At 40.6% G+C, this 18,597-nt stretch overlaps 1 protein-coding gene across 1 annotated transcript in view; it reads right to left on the reverse strand.

Moving 5' to 3' along the window:
* ATP8A2 (ATPase phospholipid transporting 8A2) overlaps positions 1-18,597 on the reverse strand; it is a 326,264-nt gene that overhangs the window by 75,333 nt on the left and 232,334 nt on the right. The gene's annotated exons all lie outside the window — the stretch shown is intronic.

Consider the following 18,597-nt stretch of genomic DNA (forward strand, 5'->3'; position numbering starts at 1 on the left):
CATGCTACAGTGCATCAGGTAGAGATTTACTCAGTTCCCAAAACACACAAAAGCAGAAGGGGTGTATTGCAAACTTTCTTCTGTTCCTACAGCCTCCTGAGCGAAGGCCAGGCTCATGTCACTTGTAATAAATTGGCAAGAGTTGGAAACACTAGAAACAGCACACAAGGAGCTTGAGGAGCAATTTGAAATTATGCAGGGTCTGATTAATGGGCTAGAAAGAGAATTTTTGCTGCTGAAGCTCGAAAAGATTAAAAGTTTGATATCCCTAATTCCCAAATTACAACAGAGGAGTTTGGAGTAATCAAGGAAAGAGATAATTAGCATAGAAAGAGCACACCCTTTCACAAGAGACACAAGGGCATAAAAAAATGCTTGTTAACTCTAAGATGGAAGTCTGACCTAAAGCCTTATTTTTACTCAAGGAAAAATGCCCTGAATCCCCTTTTAAAATTAATCCCTTCCATTCTACTATTTCAGAAAGATAAGGGGTGGGAAGTTGGAGTGGATAAGGGTCAGATGGGTGCTAGACTACATCCTTGCTCTCAACTGGCTGTGAGTGAGAATACAAGAAATTTTGGCATGCGGAATGCTGGCAGACTTCAGCCTGCACATGTGGAGACCCAGGATGGCTCCAGTCAGGCCAGCAGGTTGCTTTTGTACCTGTACTGGAAAGGGGACTCTGCCAGGGGAAGAAACACTTCAGGAGAAGGCTGGCACCTCAGACAGAGGAAGGGATCATGGTTTCATAGGACAGGAGGGTGGTAAGAGTGCAATTCCCTTTCACAGTTCTGCTGAAGGCCCCGTAACTTGCTAGCAGGTCCCAATGGAGACCCTTAGTGCCACACTGGAATTGAAATATTCAGCATCAAGAAAACAATGGTATCAACTTTATACTGATCTCATCAGTGTTGCAGTCTGATTTATAACATACACCGGGGCAGTGTCAGCAAAACTATTAGAGCCTGCCTAAAAGTACAAGCTTGTCCTTAAATCCTTTCCTCTGCCACTAGTGCCTCCCACACTTTGCTGCACTGAGAGGTGGACCATGGAAGTTCAATGGGGGCCTGCAAGCTTGAATAATGGGCTGGCCTCCGTCTTATACTTCTTAGACCAGCTACTGGAATTGAAGTGCGATGGAAATGGCATCCCATTTCCCAGTCTCTTCTGAGCAAAAGAACACAGGCAATAAAAGATGCAGATAGTCACTGGGACAGACAGAGGGAAGATGAGGGGTGGAGGAAGGGAAGAACAAGCTGAGGAGAAATAATTTTCAAAGAGAAAAGCATAAAACCTTCAGGTGTTCACACTCGCCTCCTTCGGTCACTACCTACATCTCTCAGCTTAACCTAGCAGAACTGTGAGAAGACCAACAACTGTACAAACATCACATTCTGCATGTTCTGAGTTCACAAGTTCGCATGCTGTCTGTAAGAGGCCTAAGTCCACATGCGTGCCTGGTACAAGCCATGCAAAGGGAGACCCAGTGACATAGTATTAAATATTTTCCAAAGGAAAAAAAAAAGAGCGAAGTGCTTAGTCAGAGCAGAAGTCTTTCCTCCAAAGTTATTTACTGTCTTCTGGACAGTGCTCCTCCTCCCCTATCCTTTCCCTGCTCTTGTAGTTTGCAACAGTTTGGAAAACTTTAGGGGCATTCTTAAGTGGTTACAGATGTATAAGGATGCACACTACCGGCCACTTCATCAAGAGGATGACATAACCCTGCATGCCAGCTTCAAAAGTAGCTCATTTAATACTGAATTTGGAGACATGATTGTCCCAGACTCACTGTGCGCCTGTTGAGAGTGATGGGATTATAACAGCTGCTGGCAGTGCTCCGTTCCAAGAAAGCTTACAGCATTATTCAGTCCCGAGTTCCCTCTTCCTCTGTGGAGCCATTTGATCCTTAATCTCTTCTATGGATTCTTAACCCTTTTGATGGACTTCTCCCTTCGACAGTTTCACAAACACATCTTTATAACAAAATATGGGTGACAAGCATTAGCAAGTCGTGACATTTGCGTATCTATTTTGAACATGATAAGTTCAAACATGGTAAGTACTTGTAAGTACTTATCGACCACACATTTGCTCAAAGAACTGTCTGACATGTGTTTTGTATAATATTTTAAAATTCTCTGCACTGCTTTTCCTGCATCAGACTATGTAACTGGAAAATGTTGGCATGATGCGCAAGGGTACCTGTGACCACGGACTACTTATATAACCACAGTGTCACAGTAGTATCTGCCATGTGCCCTCCACACAAAACACCAGTACTGCTTAAAATGATCCAAAGTCAATGGCTGTCAGGAGACTTTTACTCTGTCACTATTCTGCTGGGACTCTCTGGTCAGGATTTGCTTTCTCTAGGTAATACCTTCTATGACTTCAAGATGACTACAGCTTGCTGTTTATGGTCAGATTTCTGCCCCATAGGAACCCAGATGGCAAGACACCAACATGATAGCTTGAGACAAGTAGTGGCTTCTAAAAGGAAGGTGATACCAGTATTGTCAATAAATAGAAAAAAAAAAAAAAAAAAAGTGGCTTGAGAATTAGCTAAGAAGGTGCCAGTTCGTGATAAGGAAACAGGAGAACTGGACTGAAGACAGTCCTGGTTGAAGAAAAGTAGAAACTGCACAAAGGGTTACCAACATTACAGTGACTAAAGAAACTACAGCAAAAAAGGATGTGAGGAAGTATTTTTTGAGACAGGTAGGAAAACCAATATTATATGCTAGATGTCACATGAAATCAACAGCTTATTGAACAGAGGAAGGTGAATGAATGCAAAAGAGTTACAGACACAACAAATGATGTGTTTTGGGTGGGCAAGACTGCTCAAAGCAGCAGAAGAGAACAATGTTGTTCATGGGAGAAAGGAAGACAAGAGTGGCTACATCAGATTTTAATTTCCCCTTTCCTTAAAGATCTTTCATAAAGTGGAAGGGTATACTTAGAAAACAACACCGACTAACGGGTAAACAACAGTTCGATGAGAAAAACTGGCAACGGAAGCAGTAGTTGAAGTAGCGCAAAGCTGGGAAATGGCACAGCCAGGAAAAAAAATGACCTTGAACTGGCGCTGGTGAAGTCCCTCTACAGGAAGAGCATTATACAGCTGAAACACAGTATTTCAATACTGTCATTAAAATGTTGCATATGTATTTCTAAAGCAGTAACATCATTCATCACAATGCTTTATTTTTAACTACCTGACCATTGGTATGTAGCCTGTTATAATTCCCACCTTCTTCCTCATCTTGCCCATTTACTCAGTTCCTACTATCAGAAAATCCTGTAAAACTTATATTGAGTTAGACTTCTTTTCTCCAAGGAAGATATTTAAATAATTTAGACAGCAGCTCTGTACTGCATAATTTCTTTGATTAGAGGAGATGATGCAGTTGGCAGAAAGCTAATTTAGATGGGCTTAAAATTACCACACTTCCAAGATTATCCCATGTTCTAATATTCAGTTTGGCATATTTGGTGTGGATGAATAGTTACTGTACTCCCCTGCCACCCGAAAGTATTACAAAGAATAGCTTATTTTGCACACAGGATAGCAAGTAGCACTGTTAAACATAACACGTATAACCAAGTCATGCAAGAAATTACACAGAGAACTGCAAGCTATTGTTTGAAGGCAAATATGCAATTATAGTAGTGGTCATACTGAAAATCACACATACAATGGCAGAATTAAATCTCACATTAAAACCCATCTGAGCCTTACACGGACAGTGCTGAAGGCCACAGCAAGATTCTACAAGAAAGCTGATGGATATTTGGGATCTTTTCACTATAAGAACTCAACAATAGAATATTTAGATTCCCACAGAAGGGGAAATCCCCAGCATTCCAGTGGGAGGCAGAGAAAGGTCATAACCTATTACTCTATAAAATCACAGCGATAATTACTTTAACATATGAACATTCCCATTCTCTCAGCCTTTCAGCCACAGTCTCCAACAACAAAAGCATCCACCTCCCCGGCATATATGAAAACTATTCTTAATGGAATTAGTTTGATTAAAAACACTCCTATCAAATGTTTTAAACAGCATATCTGATAACACTATCTGATAGAAAACATATATTGGCCCATATGTAAGATAAGAATATGGGAATCGCTTCCTTCTCTGTTGCTATAAACTTCAGCTTCTTGATTTATGACCATAAGACAGATATCAAACCTATCAGTGGCTCAAGGCTAAGAAGACCACTTAGACATATTTGGCCAGCATAGATTGGAAGGAGGAAGTTCCACATTTGGAAAAAACACTTGTGCAGAGGAAACCTTTATGGATACCTGATTTAATAAATAAAAAAAAAATAAAAATCCCCCAAATAGGCAGACCATAAGGCTGATTGGGCTTTGGAATGTGAAATCCTAACTGCAGAGTGTGGATATGGCAAAGAAAGGCTTTGTAAGGTGCTGTGATGACCACAGTATAGCACTGCAGCCACATTTTAGACTATCAAATTGATTTTTCAGTGTGAGACAGCACTAGCTGCTTTTTATGCTTCATAGCTGAGTTCTGGCACAGATGTTTAAAACTTTTCAAACTGTTTAATGGATTACACAAACAGCCAGCAGTAGCTAAGCAGGGAAAAAGGGCTCAGACTCAGTAATGCATTCTACTGTGAGAAATTCCCTTTCAGTAAGGCTGTGACTTCTGTCCTAGTTGAGTCCCTTTGGGAGAAAAAGGAAAATGGAAGGAATTAAATATAAAGCAAAGAATTCTCTGAAATGACTCTTCAGGGCCTAACCTGCCGTGTTGGCACTCAAAGCTGTACCTGGGCTCCAGTAAGTCTTTAGCCACAGCCAACACTAATTGAGGGCACTTTGGAAAACACCCTTCAATCTCCCTGCTGTGATTGCTGAACTGCTCACAAAATTTCTCCCCTGAGTTCTTTCTGCTCTTTTGAAGTCCTACTGGAATATGCACTACCCAGTCCAGGGCAAGGGAGCAGCTTTCACTGGATGGGACCTTCCTTTAGGCAGTTAAAAGAACAGGCTCAGGGGAGGGGGGGCAGGGAGCAAATACGAAGCAGGACTGCAGCTGCTGACCCCGCACAGCTCAGAAGCCCTCCAATGAGCCAGCTGAAGAGAAAAGGAGTAGAACATGAACTGCAAAAGCTGATCCCTCAGCTGCCTCTGAGTAGCCAGGGAGGAAACTGTGTAAATTTAAGACATATGAAAAAAACCCCAGAAAATTTTATGTACAAAAAAATGCAGGTGCAGTAGTTGAAATTAAGTTTTGAAGCACCGTATGCCTCTAAGTGTACACAAAAAGCACGTGGTGTGGACAGCAACCACTGTGAATGTGAATGAATGCGGCTGCACCCAAGTTCACCTATGCTGCGATGCGTAGCAAGGTGCTAGCTGTATGTACCTGGGCAGCAATGGGCAGGGAAGTGGAGGGAAGCACCCACACCAGTGACGGTGTGCTGTTCGGTGTGTCGATTTTAAACACTGGATGCCTCTCTACATATCAACAGGGCAGCCCATGAGAAGCAGAATACAAATCACAGCTGATTGTATTCCAGCCAAAGCTAGCAGCAAGCAGAGGCTTCCAAGGGACTTGCACACACGTGTTCAGACTCACTGTACTGAAACTGAGGAAAGAGCATTCCTTATGCTGCTCTTGACAGGAGCAAATGATTAAAATTCAAGTTTCCCAAGAACAGCAAAGCCAGCCAGAGGCTACTGACCTAGAGGCAGCTATTGAAAGCCAGCAGGTATAAGCAGATCTTGCTACTCTTCTATTGCTAAATCTCACATTAGATGGTGTTTGAAGCCAAGTGCCAAGGGTGAGCTGGGCTGAAAGGGCAAAAATAACACTGGATGTAAACAACAGCTTAAAAAAGGGGAAGCATAAAATCATGTACTGGAAGTCTCAGCAGTTTGCCCGAAGTCTCAGCAGTTTGCCCAAAGTTTTGACCACCACTGCTTAGGCAGATACTTTCCATAATAAAAGAAACAGATTTATGACAAGCTTGTAATTAAACCATCTGAAGAAACAGTAAACTCCTGCATGCTGTTGTTTTTATGCCACTTTCAACAAAATTAATGCCAGTGTTATGCATGATTTGGTCTATCCTTGCTTGACTGCTGGGCTGCTTTTACGACCTACATTTCCAAATGTCTGCCAGTGCTCCAAATTTAAGGGCACAAAATCTGTTTTTTTTCACGTATTCTCTCACAGAGCGATAAGAAAAACTTATGATGTGTTGGTTAGTGTACTTAAGACAGCTCTGTTTTTGCATTTAACAAACTTAGCAACCTGTTTGGAGTTTTCACAATTAATCTGCTTGTTTGTGAAACTCCCTTAAGTGCCTCTTGGTTTATCAAAAGCCGTATAGAGGTGCCAGTACTACACTCAACAGAAAGACAGAGGTAAAGTCAGACTACACGCATATTTCAAAGAGGTATTTCAGAAATCTACTTTGAAATTTGGAAGTGCTGTTGACAAACTGTCACACATCTTTGCATGCACTAGCTTATCTAATGTGCAAAGCGAAAAAGCTACTCCAAAACTCAGCTGAACGCTAAGCATTATTATAGCTGCTAACATCAAGTTATTCCATTTGCAGCTTTTGCTCTATAGTTTTGACCTTACTAGACCTCATTTTCACACAGGCTCCCTTGCCAGCAGACTTAAGAGATTTTTCAGACTTGCAAATATTTGAAGACAATGGAATTGAGATAAAAACAAGACCTAGGCTGAAGTGGGTTTCCACCTGAGGACGAAAACTTGCTTTTTCATATATCAGAAAACTATCAGATTTTAAGCATTTGGTAAAATATAATCAATTCATAGTTAGCTCAAATATAACAATGATATTGAAGAGTTCATCTGGCTGCATTTAAAATTCAAGCTTTAGCTCTACATGACATTGTTATTTAAAGTTCTAAATTAAAGTCAGCAAAACCAAGGAGGATTCTTTGGTTAGGGCTGTTACCATTTTCTGTATTTTTTTTTTGTATTATGGATATTTGTATACTGATATATCAAGCTTCTAATAAAATCAGTTTCAGACAAATAGCAACTGCAACCTCTAAAAAAACACAACTGAAAAATCCACGGATCTGAGAATTTGTCCATCACTTGTTAACTGATGCAGAACTGCCTCTCTCCATCCTCAGATCTGCAGCACCCATTGAGATATCTGTCCACAGAATATTTGGGAATGCTAAGGTGGGAGGACAAATTCTAGGACCATATGAAGTGATGGGAATGCTCTTACAAGCGCTTAGGGGGACGCAGTATCAGGAAGAGGACCAAAGACTAACCTCCTCAGGACATGAGCCGGTTTACTTCATGTGGTCAGTATAACTGACTTTCTGTACACAGCACAGTCACACTACCTTCGGACAACTGCTTGTGAGAACTTAGACTAAGGTTACTCTGAAGACACTGAATGCTAGCTACAGCCACAATTCTCATTCTCCATTTTGAGGCTGAACATTTGGAACGTGAATAATGCCATTAACTCAGGAGAATTAGGTAAGCCCCATGGTTTTTCAATGACATAGTTTTTGTCTGCACTAATTTTACCTCCAAATCTGCATGTCTGAAACTCCACACTCTTCAAGTCTGCTTAAAGTGATTACGTCTTTTCAGTAAATCTTGGATTGTTCTTTCTCCCGGCTGCAGAGCTGTCTGCCTGCAATTTCTCAAAAGAGCGCCAGGATTTCATGTCCATTGGCCCCTGCATTCCTGCCAAAGCCCTGCAGAAATGAGAGCTGCTGCAGCTGCCAGGGTTTATTTACACACATTCCTGCCTCAAATTGAATTAATGAGCATAATTTAACTCAGGCAATGTCCTCCACAGCTCTTGTTTCTCTTTGCCCCTCTTGACATTTCTTTCTCTCACATAACCCCTCTTACAGCCTGTCTTAAAGCAGTATCTAAAGTGATTCTAGTGTAAAAAGTAATTGCAGATGCAATCGACCTGATGAAACTTGTACATATCTACTTATAGTCTACTTTATGGAAAGCCCAGGATACCCTTAATAGGTAACCAGAAGGTCAACTTGAACTTACTTGCTCTGTTCAATCCAAGTTTATCAGTTTGGCAAGAAGCTTCCACAGTTTAGCTGCTTACAAAAGACTCGGTCTTGGAAAGAGTTCTGATGTTATAGATGAGAGCAGCTGATGCTACACCATTACCTACAGTTGTTAACCTTCATGCACTATATTTAGCACATTTTTTCTATGTGGGTCTCCAGCCCACTTCTGCCCTCAGACACCAGAATTCTGCACCCACAGTGAATACCATAATGAATTCCTATCTTAACATGCCCCACGGGCACTGTACAGACATGTCACATACAGGAAGCTCCCTGTTACGCCACTAACCAAACCAATGCAGTGTTTCCCATGTGTTCTATCAGACATACAGCACAAGGGTATTTCTCCAAATATACCCACACCCATGCAACTAACAAAGCCCATTCTCCCCTCTATTATCTCCCTTTATTAACAGCCTGTACTGATCCAATCTGAATGATTTCTATGATTTCAGCAATACTTCAAACTCCTAGATCCACAGGAAAAAAACCAGACTGCTTGGCACAGCAGTCTGGCTTTCTGTGAAGAGTTTTCTCTTGTGAAGCTCCGACAGCACCGTATCTATCCAGTTAGGCTGATTCATAGTGAGGATTTTCCTTCCCCTAAACAAGGCTAACAAGATCCTTAAGAATATTTCAATGAGAAAGTGATGGATTGCAGGACTTGCGGTTGAAACCACAACAAATTCTATGGACCTGAGTCTGCAGCTCCTACAAACAGAAGCTACTCAAGTAGTTCCAGTAAAACAAGTATGATTGACAGAAAGACACAGTTACTCACCACGATGACAGAGCAGACAGGCACCCTGGAATGGGAAGAGTTCAAAGGATCATCCCACAATGAGCGTCTCCTGAAAAACTTAGTACTGCTGGAGAATGCAAGACTGATTTTGAGGCACATGTCAATTCCCTTCTGCACAGACAACAACAGAAGCCAATATATACAGAACTGCTTGACATCCCACTGCAGAAAGCAGCTTACAGCTTGAAGGCAGAACAACTGGGGGAGGGTGTGTGTGCATCTCAGAACATCCAAAACTGAAATTTGGAACTCTTGAGCAGAAGTCTGCTCTATCTGCAACTGGTACAGGCTGGTTGTAAGTTTCGGTAACATCTGAACTAAACAGAAGAGGCATGTCCTGAATCCTCTGACTAATGAAGAGATGAAACATTATCCTCAATTATAAGGCCGATCACGTGTTGTGCTTCTGCAACAGACTGCTTAGATAGGGAAAAGCCGGGGCTTGGTGTTCCAAGCCAAAAAGAAAGGTGTATGAAAAGAAGTGATCATCTTGGAAAAAATGAGGGAGATGGTCTGGAAAGAAGATGATGAAGATGCTGCAAGAAAGATCCTGAAAATGGCAGAAGATCCCAGAGAACAAGGACATACATAGAGATGAATGCTGCAGAATGGCTGGGGACCTTGACCAGTAACACTTGTGGGTGGTCAACATTGACAGCAGTGGCACAGCAGGAACCAACCAAACTTTCTGCCCAGCTTTCCCAGGCCAGCAATGACCTCTCTGTAGGGAAGGGAAGGTGAGGCCTAGGAAACATAACAACATGGTCAGATAAAGTGAATGAGAATAACCAAGTAGAGCTCTCTCGTCCTGAAATAAACCCCAGTATCCAAATCCAGGCTGTAATCTACTCTTGCCTGTGACAGTCAGTGCTTGGCTAAATTTGAGTCTTTGCAAACCACTTATATTAGAAGCTGATGCAGGCTGTATGATAGACTATATATGGCTTGAAAACTATTCTGCTTACTTGAGCAGGAAAAGCATGGTAAGCACTTATTTTTCTGACTTCTAACATCGAATTTCCAGAAAACACCTATTCTTCACAGTCTTGACTCTAAATCCAGCCAGTAATTTCTCTTGAGAGCACCCTCTCAGTCCTCTCTCTGGCTATTTCCAACTTATCAATACAATTCCATGCCCCATAGTATTATTTTCTCCTTTAAACGCAGTTGAAATTAAATATATTTGTCAGCAAATGTGTATTGAGTCCTTGGAAAACATTGCGGGTTTTGTGCCGTTCAAACACCTTTTGGCCTGTGTGAAGACATCAGTAGTTCAGGAGTTCAACTGCTTTTCATATACTTTGCATCAACAGTAGTGGTGAGACCCATTAGCCCAGTGATCTTTTGCCTAACCCCAAATGACACAATTTTCATAAGCACCTAAGGAAAAATGTTTTAGATAGCCTTGTTTTTTGTTGTTCTGCTACCTCACAGATACCTGTCTTGTTAGTCCATATGCTCACTTCTCCCTCATCCGTTTTGTTAATGTTTCTTTTTATATTGGCATGCGATTTTATAAAAGCACAATAACACTTAACTCTGTAACACTATCAAAGGAGTTCAACATCACTTCCTCTGACTTCTGTATCATTAGGGTAAAGAAACTTCAATTGAATTTGGAAAGGCCTTCACCGAATGCAGCTTCTGCTGAAGCAAAGCTTGAAGTTGTTACCCTTTCATGCGTCTCTGAAGTAGAAATAGACTAAAAATATCACTTTTTGGAATCTCTCTCAAATTCTCTCAGAATCCTGAAAGAAGGATATTTCTTCCATACATAAAAATGAAATGCCAAAGATTGGCTGTTCTAGTGTATGTACATACACTGTTGGACAAAATACTGCAGGCAACAGCTTACATAAAGGAAGGAACCATACGGCTAAGAAAAGAAATACCAAAATAAAACCCTTTAAATATTTACTAAAACAAATACTCACTCCAAAATATTGCACAATGGAAGTCCTTGCAAAGGTGACAAGAATTTTTTGTTGAGTCTAAAATTACACTTTGCTAACAACATTATCTTCTCTTCTAGCCGCTCACACACTTTGAACACTCATGCAATGGAAAGCAGTGACTTGAGTGTGGCATGGAAACTTGGAAAGCCAATGTCTCTTCATTCTTCCCTTCATATTGCTTGCTGTCTCCAACTAAGAATCCCACTCCCCCACCATCTCCTTTGTTCAGTACTGGGTGTAGCTCACATTGTTACAGGTGGAACTGACGGCTGGTAAGTGTTCATCCTCTTCCTTCCCAAGAACCTTCTGAAAATGAGAAGTAGTTCGAACACACAATGTCTTCTAAATGAGGCCATCATTTCAGAGAACGAGATGAAGGAAATAAGTTTGCATATAACATTGTTCTTGAATCACATACAACTCTAAAGAAAATACAGCTCTCACTTAAAAAGTGTGTCTGTTTAGCGCCACCATTAACAACACTGTTACTCTTTTCCACAGTTTCCTTCCTCTACCTTCTGACAAGGTATAGAAACATTTACACTTGAAAATCCAGACAGGTGCAGTTTGACTTCCTGCACAGACACCCAAAGACATTTAAAACTTGCAGCATTCAGATTAGAACTGTTCTCTGTCAGCCACGTTCAGTGCAAAGAAGCAACACAAAACACCATCGTCACCACCAGCTGCTGAGTTGACAGGAAAGCCATAGGGGACAGGCTGCACCAGCTGACCCATGGCAGTGGACAGGGTATTTAGGAGGGCTGCACTCCTTCCAGCCTCGCTACTTCTGAAGCCTGCGGACCCACGTCTGCCTTAGAACAATATAAGGGAGATCATTTCCACTCCTCAGGGCTTTTTGGATCAAATTTTGACATAATACAATTGGGAAAAAATGATCTCATGAAACATATACTGTAGGGAGGAAAGGGAATAAAGGTATGTTTCAAACTGATCTGGAAATATTTTCCCATATGAAATAGTTATGCTTGTCTCTAACAAAAATACAATCCAACTAGAGCAGCAAAGGAACAGTGGCATGGAGCACAAATTCAAAACACACGAAAAATTCCCCACAAACAAAATCCCTTTATAATACGTAAATTCAAATGAAAACATAACTTGACCCTCTTCTCCCCCAGGAAAGACAATGTCCCAACCGAATCCCAAGTATCTGCTATCTGGGCTTTCCTGCATCCATGAGAAAACAAAGCAACTTAAGTGTGACCAAAGCAAGTTATAAAACCACTAATTCCAACTCACAGACAGTTACCTCCTGTCCTCTGGAACAGATCCCATCTGCTGCTCCTCTTATTTTCCAAAGGAGCCACAGCTTCATTGCCACGAGCTTAAATGGTCTTTTAAAAACCATCTAACACATGCAATTACCCTTTCACCTTCCTTGTTTTGTGTCCTGGAGATTATAGGAACAACAGCATATTGATCTCTCTACTTTCATGTCCTCTTTCTCCTGTCCATCCTCATCACGCCAGACCACTGAGGCAGCAAACTCAACACAGGAACAAGATATTGCTCTATGATATGCCTTCACCTTGCCTGGCATATCAAACACAAACAAGAGTGCTAAATAGTGAACGCATGCAGAGGCAGACTCAAATCTCTTCACTATGAGGCCGCCTTTTGCACTGCCTTCCAGCCCACTCTACCCATCCCCCACCAAGCACACTGCTAGACTACGAAGTTGATCTGCAGAAGATGCCAGAGGCTGAGTGCTTCACAAGAGGCATAAAAACTGTTTGGCGACTCTCCAGTTACACTATCCAACAAGAAAAAGTTCTTTCTTTTACCAAGACGCACGCAAACCCTTGTTGTACATGGCAAACCCACACTATAGAGCTGTTTGGTTTTACTTCTTAAGTTCCTAATGCAGAATGCAGCCTACATCAGAAATGCTCTGATCCAGTATGGCAAGTCATATGTTCTTAGTCTGCCCTTGCTCATCAACAAGGCTGAAAACACAAGACTTTTCTTGTAGACATGAGTATTAGCACACACTGCCTCTGGTACAATACAGTAGCTGCTCTTCTATATTTAAAAGCCATCTGTGTCTAATTAAGAAAATATTGAATAGGATACCTTCCAAACATCTTTCCACAAGCATGCAAGAAAGCTTCGCTACTTTTAAATGCATGAAAATGTGATCTGGGGCAATTTTGAAGGACACTGAGCAACCCTGGACTCCAAATTGAAAAAAGATGCAATTTTTGAAACACAGTCCATTACACCATGAAATGATAATTCTATCCTCAGTGAAGGAGCTCGTTCCTCAACATTGCTATACTCCACTCTAAAAACAATACATCTGGATAATGCGCTAATTATGCAGAAGTGTAAATGCTCTGTAAGTGCACTCTATTTCTATTTAAGCTTCTGAGCAGCATTTAAATTTGTTAAGGCTACCTGATCGCCAAACACATGCTGGCCAGACAGCATGGTTAGTGTCCAGTTTACAATGCAACACTGAAGGAAAACAGCTGACACCTTGTGTACTGTCTAACAATCTCTATAACCTGCAGGTAACCATTTTTCTCCACTCGCTTCCCTAATTGCTCCCCCATCTAACACGCTAGCCTACTAGCCACAGTTTCTCTGCAGGTCAGGAATAAAGACTGCAGCAAAGGTGAGCACATGAAGACTTCAGAGAAGTCTGAAAGCCAGTTGACTGCCTCATTCTGCACTGCCAGTTCCCAAACCAGACTGAGTTTTCAGGATCATGGCTTAACCCTATTTTCACACAGCTCTGTATATGAAAAGCCAGCATAGTGCTGGGTATTCCTGCAGATACAGTTCTGCTTTAAAGCTTCCATGAAATACTTGGGAAGGAGAAATAAGTTTGGGACATCTTTTAGAAATATCTAGGATAGGTTTGCTGCGGAGCTGCCAAGTATGTAAAATGGCATGGTTTTGGGGGATAGCCTCCAGAAAACAACCATGTTTAATCTCTCAGTTTCACGTTCAGGAGTTTAAATATTAATTTTTGTTTATCTTAACTTCTTCCTCTTTCTGATGTATGCCATAGAACAACACAACACCAGGGATCTATGACTGAAAGATTTCTTTCTGAAATCAATGTGTGGCACATAAAAATAAACCCACTCTTTCAACAGATGCTTAAAAATATATGCACGCTTTATTAGTCTGATTTGTCTGCTCAGAGCCTAGCCTAAAACTGCAGAAAAAGTTCCAAAGCCACATCAAGTACCACAAAGACGGCTGTGAATAATAATAAAAACAAACACAATCAGCAGGCATTAAGGACCTCAATCTGCAGGCAAAGTCTGCTTTCTGCCTAAAAACTGGATGAAGCATTTCCACAGACCAAAACACTGACACCACAATGTAAAGTGCAACCAACTGCAGACAAACAAACCACAATCCAAACAGCCTATTATCTAACTAGCACCAAGCTACGGAAATACAAGAAACCAGAAAGAGCAACAACTGAGACCTCTGGAAAAAGATTCAAATGTAGAAAGAAAGGTAAAAATATTCTGGAAAATGTGAAAATGCAATACAGTAAGCTGTCAGTATTTCAGTGTGGATTTGAAAGAGCAGTAACACGAAATGTGTTTATTGCATTGAACAGGAACTATTATCGTGCCTCCAGGATTTTTAGTTTTAGTTTGCATTGTTTCCAGGTCCTCCAAACCATGAAGTTTTCTCTGATGCTTTGGCAAGAACTGAATCATCAAGCTTTAAGAGAGTTTGAGATCAACAGTCAGCTACAAAACTGGCCATGCAATCGGAGTTCAAACCATCCAAGCCACCTCCCATCCTTCAAGAGCCAACAATATAGTAGAATAGCTATGGTGAACCTGCCTTGCTAATGGCATACACAAAGAGGAATGAGAAGCTTTGCTAAAAGAGGGATAGATGTTTTCTTGACAAACCATTAATATGACTAAGTCCTGCAACTGTTGCAATACACGGGATCAAGCAGAGATCTCGATTATTAGGGTATTTTAAAAAGCACCCTTAATCCACCAGGTAAAGCTGATGCACAGCTACCTTCAAGTCTTATGTAAGTAGACAAATAATCTATCAAGAATTTGACACTTTAGCTGGGAAAAAAAAGAAACGGCTCTGTCAAGGACATGGGCAGCCCTAGGAAACACAGTAAGCCTGTCATTAGAGCTGTGGAAGCATGAAAGTGGCTCTTACATGAAACCATTTCCACTATACAGAAGCAGACCAGGTGGTGCAACAATTACTTGGATTGCAGTTTTGATTAATCTTCTCTCAACTGCAGTTGTGCAAAAGTAGCTGGGAAGTGGAGCAGCTTCAACTTGAATACGTCAAGCCGCAAGCGAGCTGGAAGCCTCAGAAGAGTAAGAGTTTCCTAATGTTATCCTGAGATCAAAATAATGTGTTCCAAATACAGAATGAATCTTAAGCCCAGTTCCAAGATAAGACTACACAGAGCACAAGGAAATATTTTAAACAACTAGAAATTACTACCCTGCACTTTGGATTAATCACAATGTATGACCTCTCCAAAGTAGATTACAACCCCTACTCTTTTACTCTCTCTCCTCCAAGCTGGAAAAAAAAAAATGAGAGGGATACTAATCTTCCTAAAGACATTTACATAACAAAAACAACAACTAATAAGGCAGAAACAAAACACAGCACTTATATTAAGGAAAATAGATAAAAAACCTAAAATCACGTCTCAGTATTGGTTCTTTCTTCATCCACAACCAATAACAAAAGCTTCAGAGAGGTCGTTGAAACTCTCCTTCTCTGCCACCACTGCTCTCCCTTAAATGACTAAAAAAATAGCATTATAGAGAAGGAAGACACTTCTTGCTCTTCAACTTTGATAGTGTCTGAATCAAGACACAAAGCACCATCACTTTCATACATGTACACAACATCCACTTGTACAGATACATGTGCTTTTAAAGTACAGGTATCCAGGTATGTGCATGGGTGGGAATACCTGCATACAGTCTTCAATCCCATACAGTGTATACCTAAAGTATGTTACAATTCCCATGAAGAAATCCATACAAGAAGAGAAGATAAGGAGCTTTTCACTCACATCACCTGTATTACATATGCAAGGAACGAGCACAAAAGTTATTGCTCAGTGTTCCCTTTGAGGCACCAAACCCCCATCCCCCAGGCAAAAAGAATACCCATGACTGCATGAGGGCAGGACTATGGCCTAATGTCCTGGTCAACAAAATAGCACTGGATTATAAACCACAAGCCCAAAAAATGGAGAAAAAGGATAATTAAAAAGACACTCATCCTCAGACCTGCATGTTTCTGAACCACCTCTGAATTAGTGAGCATCAAAGTGTGTAGCACTTGCTAAAAACAGAAGCATCTACTTGTTTCCAACGATCTATAGTGGTAAATCAAAGGTGGGAAAGGATTTACATCTTTTACAAAAAGCTGTCCTTCAAGGCGAGTCAGTTCCCATAAAAGTATCCTGGCTCCAATGGTAAGACAAAAAAAATAAACACTGACTTCTCAGTGTCACTGTTCTCTGCAAATACAAAAAACTATCAGAAGGCTTCCTTGGTCTTACATTATTGCTTCTGATACTATTAAAGGACAACATTATTTGTCTGTCTGAAAAGGTTCCCCCCAAAACAGCCAGAGAGCCTACTTCTGAAGTACCAGATGTCATACTATTGGAAAACTTGTATTAAGGACTACTGACATTTTTATCACAGCTTTGTCTTATTATGTTACATGTATTCTATTATGACTACTGTAGTGGAAACAGAAAAAAATATGTCGACTCTTTGACAGCAGAGAAAAACTAAGTTGCTTCCCTGTGCCCTCAAGGAGGAAAAAAGAAATGGTATTATTTTTCCTGTGAGAACGCTCAAGACATAACGGGCAAAAAACATTTAGTGAAAATGGTTTAATAAATCCCAGGAGAAACAAAGCATCTTTTCACATACTTAAAACTCTGCAAGGCTCCATGCTGACATTTGATGAATGGATTGAATAAAATGTTTTGTACCTCCTGTGCCTCCTACTGATGGCACAAAGTCCTGCCTGGCACAGACGCTAGATGAATATCACAGTTAAAACCAGCTCCCTTCAAGTGCTGTTGGATTTGTGTAGCATGGGGATCTAAAATATTCTGGAGTTCAGTGTATTTGAAAACAAACACACTAGCAAGATTTAAAACCAAAACAAAGTTAGCTTTTCACTGTCTCATTTTGCTTTTAAGATACCTCGATTACCTGTAGCGCAGAAAAAAATAGCAGGAGTACAGGAACAGCTTAAGTCTAGAAAGCAGCAAGGCAATTCATTTTACTGACTTGAGTCTAGCAGATCCCAGGTCATTCCATGAGCTGGTTTTATGACAGCAACTGATTACTCAAAACTACTCAACTTGATTACTCGGAAGCTTTCCTTGATTTTACAAAAAGGATAATGGAAACAAGAAATCCACTCTTTTCCACTGCTGTTCTTACTCTCAAAAACACACGGTATGGTTCCCCCTTGCCCCAAAACACACCTAAAGCCATACAACTGATTATTTCAGACTGCTTGTGTTCAAAAAGTGTCTTTCTAGAACGATGAACAATTCTTAACATCTTTGATGATTACTGATCTAGGGATATAGCTGCACAACTGCTGGACTCAAAGTGAATGTGTTCTCCATGTACAAAAGAGTACATTAGATTGTTTTCATGTCAACACGATATTAGCATCAGTTCTCAAGTCATGACTTCAGAAAGGCAGAGCATAAAATTGAAGTTTAAATAGAAATATTTTCTAAAAACATACTGAAGCAAAACCGAATCCTTGTTAACGTGGAGCTTTTGTTCTTAGACCTGTGATTTATGTTGGAGCAAATATTGATCAACACAATACAAATTTTGTTGCTGCTGCAATTAAAAAAAATGATGGCTACTTTAGAAAAAAGGGTAACACCAAGATAAAACTGATAGTCTGACCCTTGCATGAAGGACCAGCTCTGTTTGCTGTTTGTTTTACAAAGCTGACACGTTAATGGCAGCATTATAACTCTGCTGCAGAGGACAAGCAGTTTGTGGAGAACAGGATGCTCAGGTTAGATTTCTGCTTGACATATGAAAATGTGAATTAAAGCTACTGATGATGCACATGCAGTGAAACACACAAAGATCAACATGAAATATTATGAGAGATCCGAGATTGTCTGTCAGTCACTTACTTGCTGATTCCAGCCCATCAGCTATCACTCTCTGCTGTAAAAAGCTGTCCATGAAAATCTACCATAGCCTCCATTATCCCCAGTGTTTTAGCACAAGATAATAAAATAGGTATTAGGCCAGAACAGTAACAATATCATGCCCAACTGCTCTTGTTGAGTACAAACATGAGAGTAACCTCAAAAATCTCCACCTGGCTTGCCAACATTTCGCTTTTATTATTATTATTTTCTAGTACACAAGGGTGACATGACTTATATATGCTTAGATTCATTGTTAAAATTATTTGCTTTTCTACTTTCTGTTACCATAAACAGCACCTTTACATTAAAGTAAACTTCAAGTTTGTTACAAAATACCTTTTCCTGGTCATCTTTACAATGGTTCCACTTCTACAGAGTAACTTTCTACCATACATACATTAAATACTTCATTGTTCACGGTAACCCTGTCTTTTAAACGTGCACAAGGCTCTTGAGTGAATTTGACAGGCTCATGACTCAATCTTCTCACCATGGGTTGAAATAATAATACCAAAGGGAAAATTTCACCACCTGGAACTCAGCT

Source organism: Cuculus canorus, chromosome 1, assembly GCF_017976375.1.
Source record: "Cuculus canorus isolate bCucCan1 chromosome 1, bCucCan1.pri, whole genome shotgun sequence".
Classification (NCBI taxonomy): domain Eukaryota; kingdom Metazoa; phylum Chordata; class Aves; order Cuculiformes; family Cuculidae; genus Cuculus; species Cuculus canorus.